This window comes from Rhinatrema bivittatum, chromosome 9, assembly GCF_901001135.1.
Source record: "Rhinatrema bivittatum chromosome 9, aRhiBiv1.1, whole genome shotgun sequence".
In the NCBI taxonomy this organism is placed as follows: Eukaryota; Metazoa; Chordata; class Amphibia; order Gymnophiona; family Rhinatrematidae; genus Rhinatrema; species Rhinatrema bivittatum.
In genome coordinates, this window is record NC_042623.1 from 185,839,211 (window position 1) to 185,856,661 (window position 17,451).

General features: G+C 45.2%; 1 protein-coding gene across 1 annotated transcript in view; it reads left to right on the plus strand.

Moving 5' to 3' along the window:
• Positions 1 to 17,451, plus strand: part of LOC115099608 (mucin-16-like) — a 73,202-nt gene that overhangs the window by 17,556 nt on the left and 38,195 nt on the right. The window lies entirely within an intron of this gene.

Below are 17,451 nucleotides of genomic sequence, written 5' to 3' on the forward strand. Positions count from 1 at the left end.
TACATGAAGGCCATACAACAAAAACTTACTCAACTGAAACTAACTCTAAACCCCCAAAAAACTGAAATTGTGTGGTTTAGGAGAGATACCACAATAACCAATCCACCAACCCTAGACCTAAATTATCAATATTATTCCCTCAGATCAAGTGCGGGACCTAGGAATACAGATTGATGAGCACTATGAAAAAGCATATAAGCAAATTAATTGAAATAGGATATTCCAAGCTGAGAATATTACATCGCCTGAAACCTTTACTAACAATACAGGACTTCGATACTGTCTTACAAACACTAATATTTTCAGATTTAGTCTACTGCAACTCCCTATTACTAGGCCTACCCTCAGGACTACTAAAACTACTACAGTTACTTCAAAATGCCTCTGCTAGACTCTTACTAGGGATAAGGAAATTTGATCACATCACCCCTCTTGCTAGTAGCACTGCACTGGCTACCTGTACAATCCAGAATTCAGTATAAAGTATTAACTCTAATTTTCAATATCATCAATAATATTAACCCATGCTTATTAGGAATGACAATTCAACATTATACACCACAGAGAGCCCTAAGATCACAAAATAAAGGAATTCTAATCGGAACACACACCTTATACAAATGCGAGACCGAATGTTTTCCATTGGGGGCCCCAAGTTGTGGAACTGTCTTCCAGAGTCATTACGTCAGATAACAGAAAGAAAGAGTTTCAAGCATGAACTGAAAACATGGCTCTTTAGAAATGCATACAATTTAACGTAAGATACCAATATGCTGATAATTTCAATGTACCAGAGATAATGTTAGTGGAGTGGGCAATAAGAACTGAACGATGTAAAGTGTATTGTTAGTAGAGTTAGAACTTGTATTTATGTATGTAAGTATGAATATGGACTAGATCATATATTTGCTATTGCGATGACCTAGAATATGTATGAATATGAACTAGAATATGTATTTGCTGTTGTGTTAACCTAGAATATGAATGTAGACAAGGAATGTGAATGTTGACCAATAATGCGAATGCTGATTTTGTAAACCGTTGTGATCTTCCTTAGGAACAATGGTATATAAAACACATAAACACACAAATAAATAAATAGGTGAGAGGGCTAGGACAGGGCCAAAGGCATAACCAAGGCAAGCAAGAAGTTGCAAGCTATGGCAAGCTATGTATACTGTGTTGGCAGTCGTACATGAACGCTATGGCAAAATGTGACTCTTTTGGACTGACAATCATTATGAATATATTAAGCCAGCCGCATCTCTTTGGTTTTATGTTTATTTAGTGTCTACTACTGTCTATTGCACCTATTGCTCCATTATCACGATGTTGCCTAACTAGGCCTAAGTGGTTTCTGTTACACACTGACCAAGATAGAGGAGCTGTGAGTAAAAGAAAGATAGAAATGAGACCAGCTCAAACACTTGCTGGGCTCTCTTCCATGGAAAGGGAAGGAGTAGATGAGGCTAACAGGCAAAGTAGCATTGTATGAGGCTTTGCCAAAGCTGGCTGCCAGTCCGTGTGGTCTCCTTAGTTTCTGCAGAGGGACATGAGGGACCTTGGGTAGATCTGGAATGACGTCTACTGGGATGCCATGCCGTAGAGCCAGATTATGGAATACACAGCAGAGCAGCACTATCTCAGCGACTCTGGGTGAGGTACATTAAAGCTTCCCCCATTTTGTCCAAACAGCAAAATCTACTTTTGAGAACTCTGAAGGTGCATTCTATGACAAGTGGGTAGAACATAAGGCCTCATTGTACTCATCTCTGCTGGGGTGTTGGTAATAGCATCAAATGTGAGAAGGCAGGTCCTGCAACCTTATCCTGAATCTCCTGATTGTGTGATATTGCTGCCAACCCACAGAATGCTATTACACCCTAAAAGCTAAGCTATAGTTTGACACGAGCCTTAAAAGGCTATTTCCAAATCCAAAGTCCATGTCGTCTTTTACTATGACACTATATATACGCTACAACACTTGTTTATGCTGTATCATATATGTATGATATATGCATGATACATATATGTATGTATGTATGATACATATGTATGATATATGTATGATACATATATGTATGATACATATGATATATGTATGATACATATGTATGATATATGTATGATATATGTATGATATATGTATCATATCATATAACCGGAGTGAAAGCAACTCCGCTATACCTCGGTATATAAAAAACGCTAAATAAATAAATATATAAATAAATGTCTATCTGAATGAAAAACTGCATCTGAGGTTCCTACACAGTGGGGTAGATTTTCATACTCCGCGAATAGGCCTACTTTTGTTGGCGCTCCAGGCGCAAACAAAAGTACGCTGGATTTTAGTAGATACGCGCGGAGCCGCGCGTATCCACTAAAATCCTGGATCGGCGCGCGCAAGGCTATCAATTCTGTATAGCTGGCGCGCGCCGAGCCGCGCAGCCTACCCCCGTTCCCTCCGAGGCCGCTCCGAAATCGGAGCGGCCTCGGAGGGAACTTCCTTTTGCCCTCCCCTCACCTTCCCCTCCCTTCCCCTACCTAACCCACCCACCCGGCCCTGTCTAAGCCCCCCCCTTACCTTTGTCGGGGGATTTTACGTAAATCCCCACGCGTCAGCGGGCCTCCTGCGCGCCGGGACGCGACCTGGGGGCGGGTCCAGAGGGCGCGGCCACGCCCCCGGGCCGCCCCGGGCCGTAACCACACCTCTGGGCCCGCCCCCGAAACGCTCCCGGCATGCCCCCTAAACGCCGCGCGGTTCGGGCCCGCCCCCCAACACGCCCCCCTCGGAGAACCCCGGGACTTACGCGAGTCCCGGGGTCTGCGCGCGCCGGTGAGCCTATGTAAACTAGGCTCACCGGCGCGCAGGGCCCTGCTCGCCTAAATCCGCCCGGATTTGGGCGGATTTAGGCGAGCAGGGCTCTGAAAATCCGCCCCAATGTGTCCATGTCACTCACAACCAAGCAATCTCTATGTGTTTTTAGCACACCGCTAACACTGAAGCTGTACATCACAGCTCCCACACATCATTGCAGAAAGACATCAACCTCATGGTATGATTGTGCATGTTCCTGACTATTCTGCAGTGTGTCCTCCAGAGATACGCATTTGTCTGATATGACATGGGTCAAAATGTACAGCTTCCAGCTTCAATTGAACCGATGTACCCCTGTGATTAATGTCAACTATGGTAGATATCCTGGATGACAGAGCACTAACAGGGCACATCTGACCTGGGAGTTCCTGCACTATAGACACAAAAATGTTTTGGTTGACAAGTGACATTTCAATAGCTCCAAGAGAGAGGATTTGAACAGCCACTTGCTTAAAGTTAACAAGTTGAAAGTCTGTAGTTCTCGGTCACACATAGAACTTTGTTGCAAGTGCATTGTTTGGGCATGCAACATTAGCAGGCCTCTACTGCATGGAGACAGAAACCTGGGCCCTGACACTATTGCTTGTAAACATAACTGTGCAAGCCACTTGTAATCTAACTGATGCAGTCACATTCCCCGACAGCTCCCCATGTCAGAGGCGTTTGCTGTAAACACATAACTGGAGATGGTCTATAGAAGAAGCAGCATTCTTACCTATGAGCCAACCATCACCGTAGAGACCATCTTCAAAATTTTCAAACAGGCCAGAATGCCTAAGTATCAAGGAATCATGTGCAGTTCTCAGGTATCTGGCGCCCACGTTAAGGATGCACAGTCAAGCATCACGGACCGCTTGCACACTGATGGAGTGGAAGAGCTTTCTGTTGCAGTAGATCTCCTCCCTTCCCCGGGGTGAGATGATGGCTGCATGAGTGCAGTCAATAGCTCCCAGAACATTAGGAAAGTTGGCAATGGAATAAAAACCTCTCTGCAAGTCCTGTCTTTCCCGAGGGAATCTCATATGACGATTAATATGGCTACATACAGTTGCTATGACCTGGCCCAGACAGCAGGAAAAAGATGTTTGGGACATTCCCCCTGATGAACCTGACTGTTGTTTGGAAAGAACCAGATGCCATAAAATGCAGGGCGCACAATTGTTTGGTGAGGCCTGGTATAGAGTAGGACCTCTCCGTGTCTGGATCCAGATCCCCTCTTCTTGATATAGCCTGATAGCTGAGGTGATACCTCATAGCAACGTGTTCCTCTGGAATTCCCAGCAATGTAGTTCATGGATGAAAGATGTGCTCCCTCTACCGCCTGCGTGCCCTCCTGTGTAGAAAGCCTGCTGTGGGCCAGGGCGCTCCACTGGCAGGGCTTGCGGCTCTGGCTCTGGCTCCGGTGTGGGTACTTCCCTAGGAGGCGTTGGAACCTCTCTTGCCTATAGTAGTCGTTGTTGTAAAGCAGCCCAAAGCAGCTAGTATCCTACTACTAGTACACTTCACCCTAACATTGTACCTTTAGGAATACAGGGCAGATAAGAAAAGCTGTTTTTATTGGGCTAGCAGGGCCATGTGGATGTCTTTGAGAAGGTCCCTTTTTATCATGTGCAATAATAGCCACGATCCACGATAATGGCCGCTATAGCGCACGACAAACTTTTTTTTTTCACAAAAAACAAAAGGTGTTATTATTTCCTATGTTTAATTCTGTGTTATTATGCGTTATTTTGCAGTCAAACGCAGTAGGGGGGTCCTCATTTGCATAATTTCCCTGATTTTGCATACTCATATTTACATGCTAATTAATCAATTATGTAAGTTGTTTTTAGCTCCTTGATCAATTATCTGTTCATCCATTTCTCATTTAGCAAATTTTGACCTCCACCACTGCTGGTGTTTGCTTCTTTCTCTCAGAATGTCCAGCTGTAAATGGAATTCAGTCAGTTCCATTCTCAACAAGTGTTCATTGAATAAATGAGTTTGATAATTGAGACCTTGATCGGAAGACTCAGATCCTTAAAAAGAAGTCTATCATGGATACATTGGAGTTCAGTTCTCTGCCAGTCATTAGTTTTCCCCTGGACAGAGGTTTCAGTACCTGTATCCGGTGCTATTTTGAAGACAAGCCTTTCCCTGATACAGGTATGCAGTACAGTTCAGTGAGTCTGAAGGCTCCTCCTCCGCTCTAAATTGAAACAAGGAAATGCAGCAAAAGAGGAATTAAAACAAAAGAATTCAGTGGCTTGTTCCGTGCATCTGCACTGAGGCAAAACTCTATTAACTCACCACCTCTAGTCAAGGCTGGGGTCCCATCGTTAAAACATGGCTTGGAAACTTTCCTGGGGTTCACTCTTCCATCTGCTGGGTTTCCTGTATTTACAGATGGGCTGTGTCCTGATTGTCACTATGCAGGGTAAGTCACACAGTCTTTGTGCTGTTTTTCTTAAGAGGTTTAGCAAACCATGTAAATTATTTATCAGCGAGGTACTGACTCCATCCTTTCAAACCAAGCCTAGTAACGTCCGAAGACAGGATATAGCAGTCCCTGAATAACTACCTTTAGGATGGTTCAACTCGTTCAAACAGATCCTGAAGGTAAACCAAAACCATGCATTGTTACACAGCTACATAACTTATCTCAATTAAAGCTGGCAATTGCTACCATTGTAATTGCCTCTGCTTGCCAGTAAATTCACAGAGATCCATAGTCAAAGGCTGAATGAATATTTGGGAAGTTATCTGACTAAATGTTAACTGGATATCTAATTATCCAGCTAAAATGTAACCATATTACTTAGAAGCATTCCAAGGGTGGTTCAGGGTGGAGTTACATTAGCCAGCTATCTCTGATAACTTATCTGGCTAAGTTTGGTTGTATATCAACATACATGTAAGGGTAAATTAAACAGGCATTACCATTACATAGATAATTATCAACAAAATACCTGTATGTTATCATCACATTTTATTTATAACAAACTTTAAAAACATTGATACAGCTTATACATATATTGCACCATATTACATATCTCAATACACTCACACTCCACATTCATACTGACAATGTCAATGTATATGACAACAAATATTTATTTATTTAACAGTTTTATATACCGACCTTCATGGTAAATATTGTACATCAATTAAAATCTACAAAAAATTTTACTTGTTATATTTATAAATATTGCACTTAACCTACTGCCTTTGTCTTTAAAAGATCACATTATATATTTCTCCTTATTAAGAACTTCTTTCCTATTGCTTGCTATTATTACTTTTTTTTTTATAGAACTTCCCCTTATATTAATTCCAAAAGTACTCCTATTACTTCAAAATACTCCTAATTCAAAATACTCCTATACTTCTGATTCAAGATACTGCCGATTCAAAGTACTCCTGTACTCCCGACAAGAAGCTCTTGTTTCACCCGAAGGTTTCGTCAGGGGATCAACCTATTGTACTTTTTCCTTCTCGCATATATGGGGAATCTCCAACCACCTCTCAGTGAATATACCGATCTTCACCACCTATTCTCACCATAAAAATATACACAATAATTAATTATATCACCTAATCTTTTACACCTCACAAAATCACTATGTTAAAAACTTATATATTTATTAACCATTTATTCAACCATCTATTGAAGCTTAATTCCAAATGTTATTCAAAAGTATCTATATGTATAAGAAGAAGGAATTGACAATGGGTGACCTTGTTTGCCAGCAATGGTATCTGCTGTGACACAAGAGACCCAGGTTGGTGTCTTCTAGCAGTCAGAGCTCATGGGGTTGGGGCAAATTGGGAAGTGATGATTATCTGTACACCCTACCTGCTTTTACCGCCGGACCTAATTTGAATACAGAATCGCGCGCACAGGAGAGTGGCCTAGGGTGGTGGCTCTGAGGGGGCTGCAGCCTGGGGCCATTGATAGAACCCATCCTGCTAGATGAGATCCTGCGAATACTGGGAGGATCCAGGCCTGGCCCAACTGGGGGTGCATACCGTGCAATTGCATGGGTCGGCATAAGCAGGGGGCGGGCAGCAGTGGGTGGAGTTGAGGTGTCCTTGTCCTCCCAAATCTTGGTGAGCCGGTGGAGTGCCAATTGGAGCAGAAGCTGTAGGCTTGGGAAGCGCGCACGCTGCTCGTTCCCACCCCCTCTTCCTCCATGACGCCAATCACTGAAGCCAATCTCTTTTTTTTTTTTTTTTTTTTTTAAAGAATCAGATTTCCTTGTTGGCTTCCTGCTGTGACTAGTGGAGGCGCGGAACCCTCTGAGCAGCTTTTTATTCCATTCCTAGCCAATCCCTATCCTGCGTCGCCAGCACCGGCCCACCCCACAATCGGTGGCTAGGAACAGAAGGGGAGGCATAATTGGCTTCAGGCCAAGGATACGGTGGAAGCACTTAAGCTGTGCTAGGGTTGGTGTGAAAGGGAAAAAAATGCAGGAACAGCTGCAGAATCTCTGGGCAATGCAGGGGCCCCAGGAAGAAGAGGAATGGAAGCAGTGAAATGCCGGTGCCCTGTGTCAGCCTGCACATGTGTGTGTGTATGTGTGTGTGTGTGTGTGTGTGTATGTGTATGTGTGTGTGTGTGTATGTGTGTGTGTGTATGTGTATGTATGTGTGTATATATGTGTGTGTGTGTGTATGTATGTGTGTATGTGTGTGTGTGTATGTATGTGTGTGTATGTGTGTGTGTGTGTCTGTATGTGTGTGTGTATGTGTATGTATGTGTGTGTGTGTGTGTGTGTGTGTGTGTGTGTGTGTATGAATGGCAGCCTGCCAGCCTGGTGTGTTTATGTGTGTTTTTGAATGGCAGCCTGCCAGTCTGGGAGGTGTGGGGGTGTGAATGGCAGCCTGTCAGCCTGGGGGGTATATGTGTGTTTTTGAATGGCAGCCTGCCAGCCTGGGGGTGTGAATGGCATCCTGCCCACTTGGAGTGTGTGTGTGCGCGTGTATGCATGTGAATAGCAGTCTGCCAGCCTCATATGTTTGTGTGTGTGCCAGCCTGGGGTGTGTGTGTGTGTGTGAAAAACGTTTGTGCCACCTCCACTAATCCCCGACAAGCTGGGAGTGACTGGAAATTAAAAGTTTTCAGAATTTTTCTTATTCATTTTATTTCCTGGGTGTTTCTGTCTGCTATTTTGAAATATTGTTTTGCTATTTGGAAAACTTTTTAAACTTTGTATATGTGTTCTTAATTATTGAATGGTAATCTGCTCATCAGCTCTTTGGCAATATTTATTTTATTTGTGTGATTGATTTACCTTTCTTAATTTTATTGCTTTATTTATAAGGACTGGAGATGTTTCTGTTTTTAACATCGCTTCATTACAGATTCTGGCTTGTTGCAATTCCATTTCGGTTTCTGCCTACATGTTTCTAATTATATTTTATTCTGTATTTGGTGAGGGTCTGCCTGCCTTCTGCATGTGTGACTGAGCTGAGGCATTCTGCTAGCATGTCATTTCCTTTTCTGCAGCCTGGCTTGTTTTGTTTTTTCTCATAGGAGGTTTCTTAGGGCCTGGTATAATATCTGCAGTGTTGCCTTTTCATGCATAAGAGTTGTTCCTGTTTGAGTGCTGACAGTTAGTACGGTCTTGGTATAGGAACTTTACTCCATAACTCTATTTCATCTCTCTCCTCATTCAAACCCCCCCCCCCCCTCCCCACCCCTTTACCCTTCATGACTACATTATGAACCTTGGCCCAGCTCCATTATTAGTTAGTTTTTGTTAATATTTTTTTACCTTTTAAGGTATATACTAGTTTTTGTATTTTAATATTATTTTAAGTTTATTTTATCTACTTTTTTATTTTTCTTTTATATTGTATACCGTTTTGACAAGATATTCTGTTTTGAAAAACGGTATATAAATACTTTTAAATAAATAAATAAATAAATACTGTCATTCAGGTAAACTGAGGCCTTCGGGGAGCCTAACCCACAACCTAACCCCAAGTTTCTTTGCAAAGTTCGGGGGTTACGTGGGTTACGTCTTGGCCCCACCCCGGAACGCCCATGCTCCGCCCCCTTTTCTGCCTCCTTACTCTTGACGTGCACTCAGATATGTACGCGTGCACTTCCCGGCTTCTTAAAATTCGCGTGGCTCGCACGCAGTACACATACGCGTGTATGGGGCCGTTTTTTTTGCGCGAGCAACGCTTTTAAAATCTACCCGTCAGTGTAGAGCGGCAATAATTATACAGCCTCAGCATCCAATAAACCCGCAGCAGAGGGATTCGTGTTTTCTCACTTCTTTACTGTTAGTTTGCTCAGATGACTGAATAATATTTACACTTCTCACATTTCATTGACTAGCAGCAACCGAAAGCTAGAATAATCTTGTGACTCCACTTCTTGGTAAAATCTCTAATTCTAGTGGAAGATTTGTATTTACGCAGAATTCCTCCTTGTTTCCAGTTTCTTAAATTCCTCAGATTATGCAAACTAATCTTCCTTCACGTCCCCAGTTTATTTCCTCTTCTCTTCCCACGGGAGGTGGTTAGAAAATAGGCACAGTCCCAATATTTAATCAGTCCCAGATGTAATCCTCTTTAAATGCTTTAACTACTTATACAGCACCTGAGGGGCACCTCACTCACCTCTTTCTATCGTGCCTTGCATTTCTTCGGCAGCACCAGGTGAGAACTTCTCATGCTCTTAAATGACTTCCCCAAATAACAACAAAGCTCTCGTTGCCTTTTCTTTGCATTGCCTATTTCCTCTACCAGCGCGCTTTACTGGGATCCCTTTCTTTAGATGGGTCTTGGAAACTCCTCTGTCTCTCTTTGGAGAAAAGACTCTGACTCTCTCTCTGCAATGGGTTTAGGATGCAGATAACCCAGGTACCTTGGGTTATCAGCTCCAAGGGGGACAAAAATGCTACTTAAAACCCAAAAGGGGGGGGGGGGGGAATTAAGCAAGACACAGGAAGGGGATAAACTTACAAAGCTCGCAACAGAGGTGAGAGCCGCAAAACAATGCAAAAAAATATTCCTGTTCTGCAGCAGGACACCGTCGCTGTGTACGCTCGCCACGAGGCCTAGCACAGGCAGGGTCCTTCCTTACCCCATACACCCAGCCTCGAATGCAGGGACGCCCCCAACCCACCGCAACAAGGGGGATGGGCTCTCACGGGGAGTTCTCAAAAATAGGCTTAAAAGAGTCCAAGCAAAACCTTTAGAGGCAGGAAGATGAGTCAACGGGAGGCTGACCCCCTACTCCTCCTTACTCCTGTCCCTTAAATTAGAAAGAAAAAACTAGAAGGCAGCTCCTACTCCAACAAAAAGCAAACTAGAATGCAGGAGGAAGGCAGGTGCTCTGGGATGAAAAGCAGTTGGGACATACCATCTGCATCTTCCCACGTGGGGGAGTAAAGCCCAGACCTCTCGCACCGACTTAGGCACAGAGCCTCCCCAGCAAGTTAGTATGCGCCTTTTAGTTAGGGAAAGCAAGGGTTCCCTACATTTGTAATCTGCATTGATCAATTTCTAACTGGATATAGCGGATTATACTACATTAAATAAATAAATAAATACAAACAACAAAACTGTGTTACAGTGCTTTAAAAAAAAAAAAAAAAAAGGTTTGGTACAATTAGGCCCAGGGCTTTTTACACCTTCCCCCCAAAAATCTGCTGGCACTGAAAAGCAAAGCGCCCCCAGCTTGTCACTATATTCCAGATCCTCCTCCCAATCTCTTACTGAATCCATGGGCTTAAAATGGGGCAGGAGGGTTACTCAATTGTTCCTTCCGAGCTGTCACTATTTTTCAAAATGGCTCCAACCTCAGGTTGACTGGCGCCATTTTGAAAAACTGCTGTAGCAGGACAGGAACAACTGTGGATTGCTCCTGCCCAGTGAAGACCCATGAATGGGGTAAGAGTTGGAGTCAGGGGACTATGAAGGATCCCCAGGGGATGGGGATGGGGGACTAGCACTAAGCTCAGGGAAGGAGGAGGATAGTGAGTCTGACAGCTTTTCAATTCTTGGTTTTCTTTTTTTTGTTGTTTGATTATTTCATTTTAACAAAACAAAACAAAAGAAACAACAAATGAAACAATATGCAAAATATGAAAAGCTGTTGGGCACAGATGCCTATTAACTTGGCAGCATTTTAGTCCTTGTTCACAAGGCTGGTGTTAGTGATAAATGTTACGTTTGGCGGCCACGGGATGGTCCCTCGAGCCATCACATTTACCCTGACGCCACCAGCACCAGTTCACGGCCTGCTCACAGCCCAACGCTGACTACCGCCAAGAGCGGTGTGGGATACCACTGCGCTGCATTCATCATGGCTCCCCCTAGGCATATGCACACACCCAACAGACTTAAAGGGCCCGCAGTGGGAAGGCAGCCCTGGTGCTCTTTGACATAATCACTGGCTCTCCACTATTAAAGGCTCCTTCTGTGAAGCAGCAGATGCCTTGGCAACAGGTCTCCTGTTGTGCTTAGTGCCTTCAGTGCAGGTTGTCTGTGTTCTTGCCTTGTTTCTGTGTTCCTGCCTGGTTCCAGCCTTGCCTCACTCCTGACCTGCTCCTTGATTTCCTGGTACTGACCTCTGCCTTGAACCTTGACCACTTCTTGCTTGCTGCTTGGATCTGATCTTAGCTTTGGACCTGACCTGACCTTGTTTGCTACCTGCCCTGACCTCTGGCCCTTCTCCAGTATCTCCTATCTGCTGCCAGCCCTGACACCGGCCTATTCTTGGACTCTTGTCTGCCAGACCACCCTTGGGACCCACCTAAGCCCTGCCGGCCACCAGAACCCAAAAGCTCAACCTATGGGAGAGGCAGCTGGTATAGGTGAAGCTCCAGTCTATCCTGCTACAGGGCATGTCCGCCAGCAGTTGGCGTGTGCCTAGTGGGTTCATCCTCTAGGTTGCGCCAACCATGCACAGCAAAACACTAAGGGGTAGATTTTAAAAAAGGGCGCCCTCGCGTACTTTTGTAGGCGCATCAGGCGCAAACAAAAGTACGCTGGATTTTAGTAGATACGCGCGTAGCCGTGCGTATCTGCTAAAATCCCGGATCGGCGCGCGCAAGGCTGCCGATTTCGTGTAGCCGGCGCGCGCCAAGCCGCGCAGCCTACCTCCGTTCCCTCCGAGGCCGCTCCGAAATCGGAGCGGCCTCGGAGGGAATTCGCTTTCGCCCTCCCCTCACCTTCCCCTCCCTTCCTCTACCTAACCCACCCCCCTGGCCCTGTCTAAACCCCCCCCCTACCTTTGTCGGGGGATTTACGCCTCCCAGAGGGAGAAGTAAATCCCCGCGCGCCAGCGGGCCACTGGCGCGCCTAGACACGACCCGGGGGTGGTTCCGGAGGGCGCGGCCATGCCCCCGGACCGGCCCGGGCAGAAATCACGCCCCCGGGCCTGCCCCCGAAACGCCGCGTCCCGCCCCGAAAAGGCCGCGCCGATCGGCCCCGCCCCGCCGCGGCCATGCCCCCGCCCCGACACGCCCCCCTCGAAAAACCCCAGGACTTACGCGAGTCCCGGGGCTCTGCGCGTGCCGGCAGGCCTATGTAAAATAGGCGCACCGGCGCGCAAGGCCCTGCTCGCGTAAATCCGGGCGGATTTACGCGAACAGGGCTCTTAAAATCCGCCCCAATAGGCTCACAGATACCGTGCTCATTACAAGAAGTTTCATACTATTAACAGTAGCTCTGCAATTTCATATTTAAGCCCTTTAGAATATTTGTTACTGTTTAGGTGACAGATTTATTCACAAAGCCTCGTCTATGGTTACCTCAGTTTCAGCTGGTTCTTCAGGTTCATTCCCTGAGAAGAATGTTTTCTGGAACTCTCCAGATTTGATCCAGAGACTCTGGAATGCTAACAGAATTGCCGGATCTCCAAGGCAACAATTGAAATCTCTGGGTATCTTGCTGCTCCTCCTAGTGAAGCAGCCAATGCAGACTGGAAGGCATCTGATTGGCCCACACAAGCCAATTGGATGCCTCTTCCCTTTTTCCTGCCCCACAGGCCTATCGGATGCCTCTTCCTTTTCCCTTCCTTTTCCCTTGGGCAGGAATAAGGCAGGAGACATCTGATTGGCCAGAACTGGCAAGCAGAAGGGAGAAGGCCTCAGGGCAGGAAGAATGGGGTCCTTTAAGCCCAGGGCAGAAGCAGAAGATAGCTTGGCTGGAAGAATGAGCAGTCCCATTGGCCATGGGGGATCCTAGGGAGGAAGTTGCTGTCATTGGTGGTTTTGGGGTGGGAAGAGATTGTGAGTGAGTGTGGAGGAAGGGAGTGTATGTAAGGGGGAGGGGATATGTGTGTGTGTGTGAATATGTGAGTGGACATGTGTACTGGGGGAGGAAGTGATGTGAGGGTGCATGTATTTGTGTGTGTGTGTGTGTGTGTGTGAGAGAGAAATGTGAGCAAGCATGTATGTGAAAATGAGCATATATGTGTTTGAGAGAGGGCGTGAGAGTGAACATGGTATTTGCATCAGCTTTGACTCTGGTGACTTTCCTGGGCAGGCTGCCCTTTCCCCTGGCATATCCCAAGTACTCCGGTCCCACCAAACTCTGCAAGAACCTTCTTTTCTCTCCCTCTTCCATGAATTTCTAGCAGCTCCCCTCCTGGAATTCTTTTCCTCCTCTTAAAACTGTAGGGATTGCTAGAGAAGAGAAAGCTCGTGGGCATAGTGCTTACCGCCTAACCTAACCCCACATATCTCCCACCCCACCCCACCCCCAGCTAATTGATAAAAATCTCAGGGCAACTTTAAATCAAATGTTCTCAGGTTTCTATGTTCCTAAACAGAGTATTGGAGTCAGTTAAAATGATTCTGGTTTGGCTTATCATCTTTCTTTCCGTACCTTCAAGACAGCAGCAACACAGATGAAACTGGAGTGACCCTTCTGGCCACGTGCTAAAATGATCCGTGAGCCATGCTCTGTATCAGGGATAGTATCACCCTGTTCCATGCATCCCTGTGATAGGGGGGCACTGGTGGCGTGTGCCCGCCAGGGTCAGAGAGGGAGAAGGAGGGCTTGCAGGAGGAAACAAGTGGGACAGTGAACACAGCTCCAGAGGTTTTTCCCAGTGGAGAGACGGATTAAGCCGATGCAGCTCTCTTGTTCTTCAGTTTAATAACTATTGAGTCTCTCTTGCCACCTCATATTTCCCCTCCTTCCCACTCATTTTTTCCTACCTTTCCCTTATCCATAAATGTATTATGGCCCAGCTCCAGCTCTGTTTATTTAATTAGATTTTTGTTACCATGAGGTATATACCAGTTTTTGTATTTTAATTTTATTTTTTTTTATCTTTAATTTTTAATTCTATTTTATTTTATATTATTTTCATTTTACTATGTAAACCATTTTGACAAAAAAACCTTGTTTTGAAAAACGGTATATAAATACTTTTAAATAAATAAATAAATAAATAAATAAAAATTACCGAATAGAGATTCTGGTTTGCGATGTTTCCTACCTGAATCCAGAGAACCAGATCAGCCTGCTGTTGCACTGGTTTGGGACCCAGGACCTGATCCAAAGGTACTACATGGAGGGCCTGGTATTGTGCCTATAAATTTGGAGGGTAATTCTCAAAATCCATTTACCCCTGTCTGAAAATTGCCCAACTGTATACAGACAAAGTACATGTGGGGATCATCCTGCCCATATTTATGTGGGTTCAGAGGTGGGCTTAGATTGGTGGAGATTGTACATTTTCAAAACTACAGGTTTTGATTTTCAGGGAAAAAGTATTCGTAGAAAGAGGAGGTGCAAATCTCTGTGGATAATTTTTCACTTGGCAATTTTCAATGGGAAGGCATGTGCATACTTTCCCCTTTAGAAATGATGCCAAGTCCATGGCAAAGAGAAGCCACGAACTGTGCAACAATCCATGCAGAGTTCTGAAAATTGATCTCTTGATTGAAAGAAGTGGGAAAGGTCTCAGTTCTGGAGTCTAGTCTTCCAGGGCTGGAACTGCCTTGCTGAACAGATTTAAAGGGAACATTTTTTTGTTGTTATTCTGTCAACTGATACTGGATGGACTTTGTATGGACGGTGTGCATAACATTCACCTTTCATCCTCCCCTGCTGTTTTGAGTAGTAAATGACAAAATCCGGGGGTGCTACCTGCAGTGTATGGTGTCTTGATTGGCATCTGGAACTGAAGTTTAAGTGTCTCCCGCCAGTCGTGTCCTATTTATTTATTTTATTTACGGCACGTTAGAAAACATCACCTCGGTTTACAGTGAACATTAAATTAGCAACAAGCTTTACAATCCAAACAATTATAGAATGGTACATAGCTGATAAAAATTAAAACTATAAAATAATTAATATCAAACAATCCATAGGAGGCGCATTTGGCTGTGTTATTGGAAGAAATTGGGCTGCACTGAGGAGAGACATGCTCAGCTGAGGGTTTGTGGGATAAGGCACTCTTGTGATCTTACCCACACTGGTGCCTCTGGTGACACTGGCAGATGAATCTTAAGATGAGATTGTGCCTGAGCTGAAAGCACATTTCTCACTCAGGAGACCTGAAGAGGGTAAATTTCAAACCCCCTGTTTAGGCTGACAGCGCGCTGGTACAACTTGTGCCTCGTTATCACAGGGAAAGGAGTGCATGGGTAGAAGGTGGACTGGTGAGTGATTTACCCTGCTGTAAGGTTGATGCTCAATATACCCTGGTAAGTCTGGCTGGGGTTAAATTTAGGGCAGCGTTTTCACCAGCCAGGCTTATCTAGCTAAGTCTAACTGAATTATCAGTGCTAACTTTATAACTTTTAGACACCCACCCCAGAATACTGCCTGTCCTGCCTCTTTAAATACAGGTAAAATTTACCTTGATAATGACTTATCCGGTTAAAGTTTATCCACTTGGTGGGGTGGGAAATTTAATACTCGGGGTTTTTCTGGGTTATATCTGGATAAACCTCTTTGAATATCAACCTCGAAGTAGCCACAGACTCTTGCAGCTGCTTTCTGTGTGGGCAGATTTTTCATGGAAAATAATGCAGGCAAGTTTGAAAATGAAATCCACACATGTTATGTTCCGACCCAAACCCTGTTACAATTCTCAGTTGCAAGGTGCCTGCCCCCTACCTCCCAGCACTGAGCCTGGGCCACAGACCTTCTCACCTCAGCCTTGGCCAAGCTGCTTCCCGACTGCCCGGCTCAAGCTGGGGACAGTCCTCCCCCCTCTCTCTCTTCTGCAGCGTGGGACGGCCGCCACACCGACCACTCCTCCATCCTCACCGGCTGCCTCCCAGCCATGGCGAGGGAACGCCTCCGTGCCGCCCACTCTGCCACTGCCTTCCTCCTCGGCCCCTGCTCCTAGGCGCACGCACACCCCCATCGTCGGGGATTTAAAGGGGCCGTGGCGGGAAAAGCCCCACAGGTGGCGCCAACATCATCTCGGGCCAAGGGTCCATGCTCGCAATAGGTTGCCAAGGCCATGGATCCGGTTGAGGCATCCGCCCTACAGGCCATTCCAGGCCTGGCACTCAAGATCCAGCAGCAGCAGCAGCAGGACCATACACCTCCATAAGACCACTACAAATATTACAGAACTCGGCTGCAAGAGTATTAACTGGAAAAAGGAAAAGAGACCACATTACAGAAACACTGTCCGAGTTACACTGGCTTCCCATTGAACAAAGAACATAAGAACATAAGAACATGCCATACTGGATCAGACCAAGGGTCCATCAAGCCCAGCATCCTGTTTCCAACAGTGGCCAATCCAGGCCATAAGAACCTGGCAAGTACCCAAAAACTAAGTCTATTCCATGTTACCGTTGCTAGTAATAACAGTGGCTATTTTCTAAATCAACTTAATTAATAGCAGGTAATGGACTTCTCCTCCAAGAACTTATCCAATCCTTTTTTAAACACAGCTATACTAACTGCACTAACCACATCCTCTGGCAACAAATTACAGAGTTTAATTGAGCATTGAGTGAAAAAGAACTTTCTCCGATTAGTTTTAAATGTGCCACATGCTAACTTCATGGAGTGCCTCCTTGTCTTTCTATTATCCGAAAGTGTAAATAACAGATTCACATCTACCTGTTCTAGCCCTCTCATAATTTTAAACACCTCTATCATATCCCCCCCTCAGCCTTCTCTTCTCCAAGCTGAAAAGTCCTAACCTCTTTAGTTTTTCCTCATAGGAGAGCTGTTCCATTCCCCTTATCATTTTGGTAGCCCTTCTCTGCACCTTCTCCATCGCAATTATATCTTTTTTGAGATGCGGCGACCAGAATTGTACACAGTATTCAAGGTGCGGTCTCACCATGGGGCGATACACTATGCACCATACACAAATTAATACACAACGAAAACGCAGACTGGCTCAACACTGCCCTTCATGTACACATCCCCAACAGAAATCTAAGATCAGCCAACAAAGCAATTCTAACTATTCCATCAGTCAAAACAGCAAGACTAACCCAGGTAAGAGAGAGCGTTATCCTTAGCGGGACCCATACTATGGAACTCCATGCCCTTGGAATTAAGACTACAACGAGAAAACAAAACATTCAGAAAAAATCTAAAAACTTGGCTATTTAAACAAGCCTTTCAAAACGAGAAGGGAG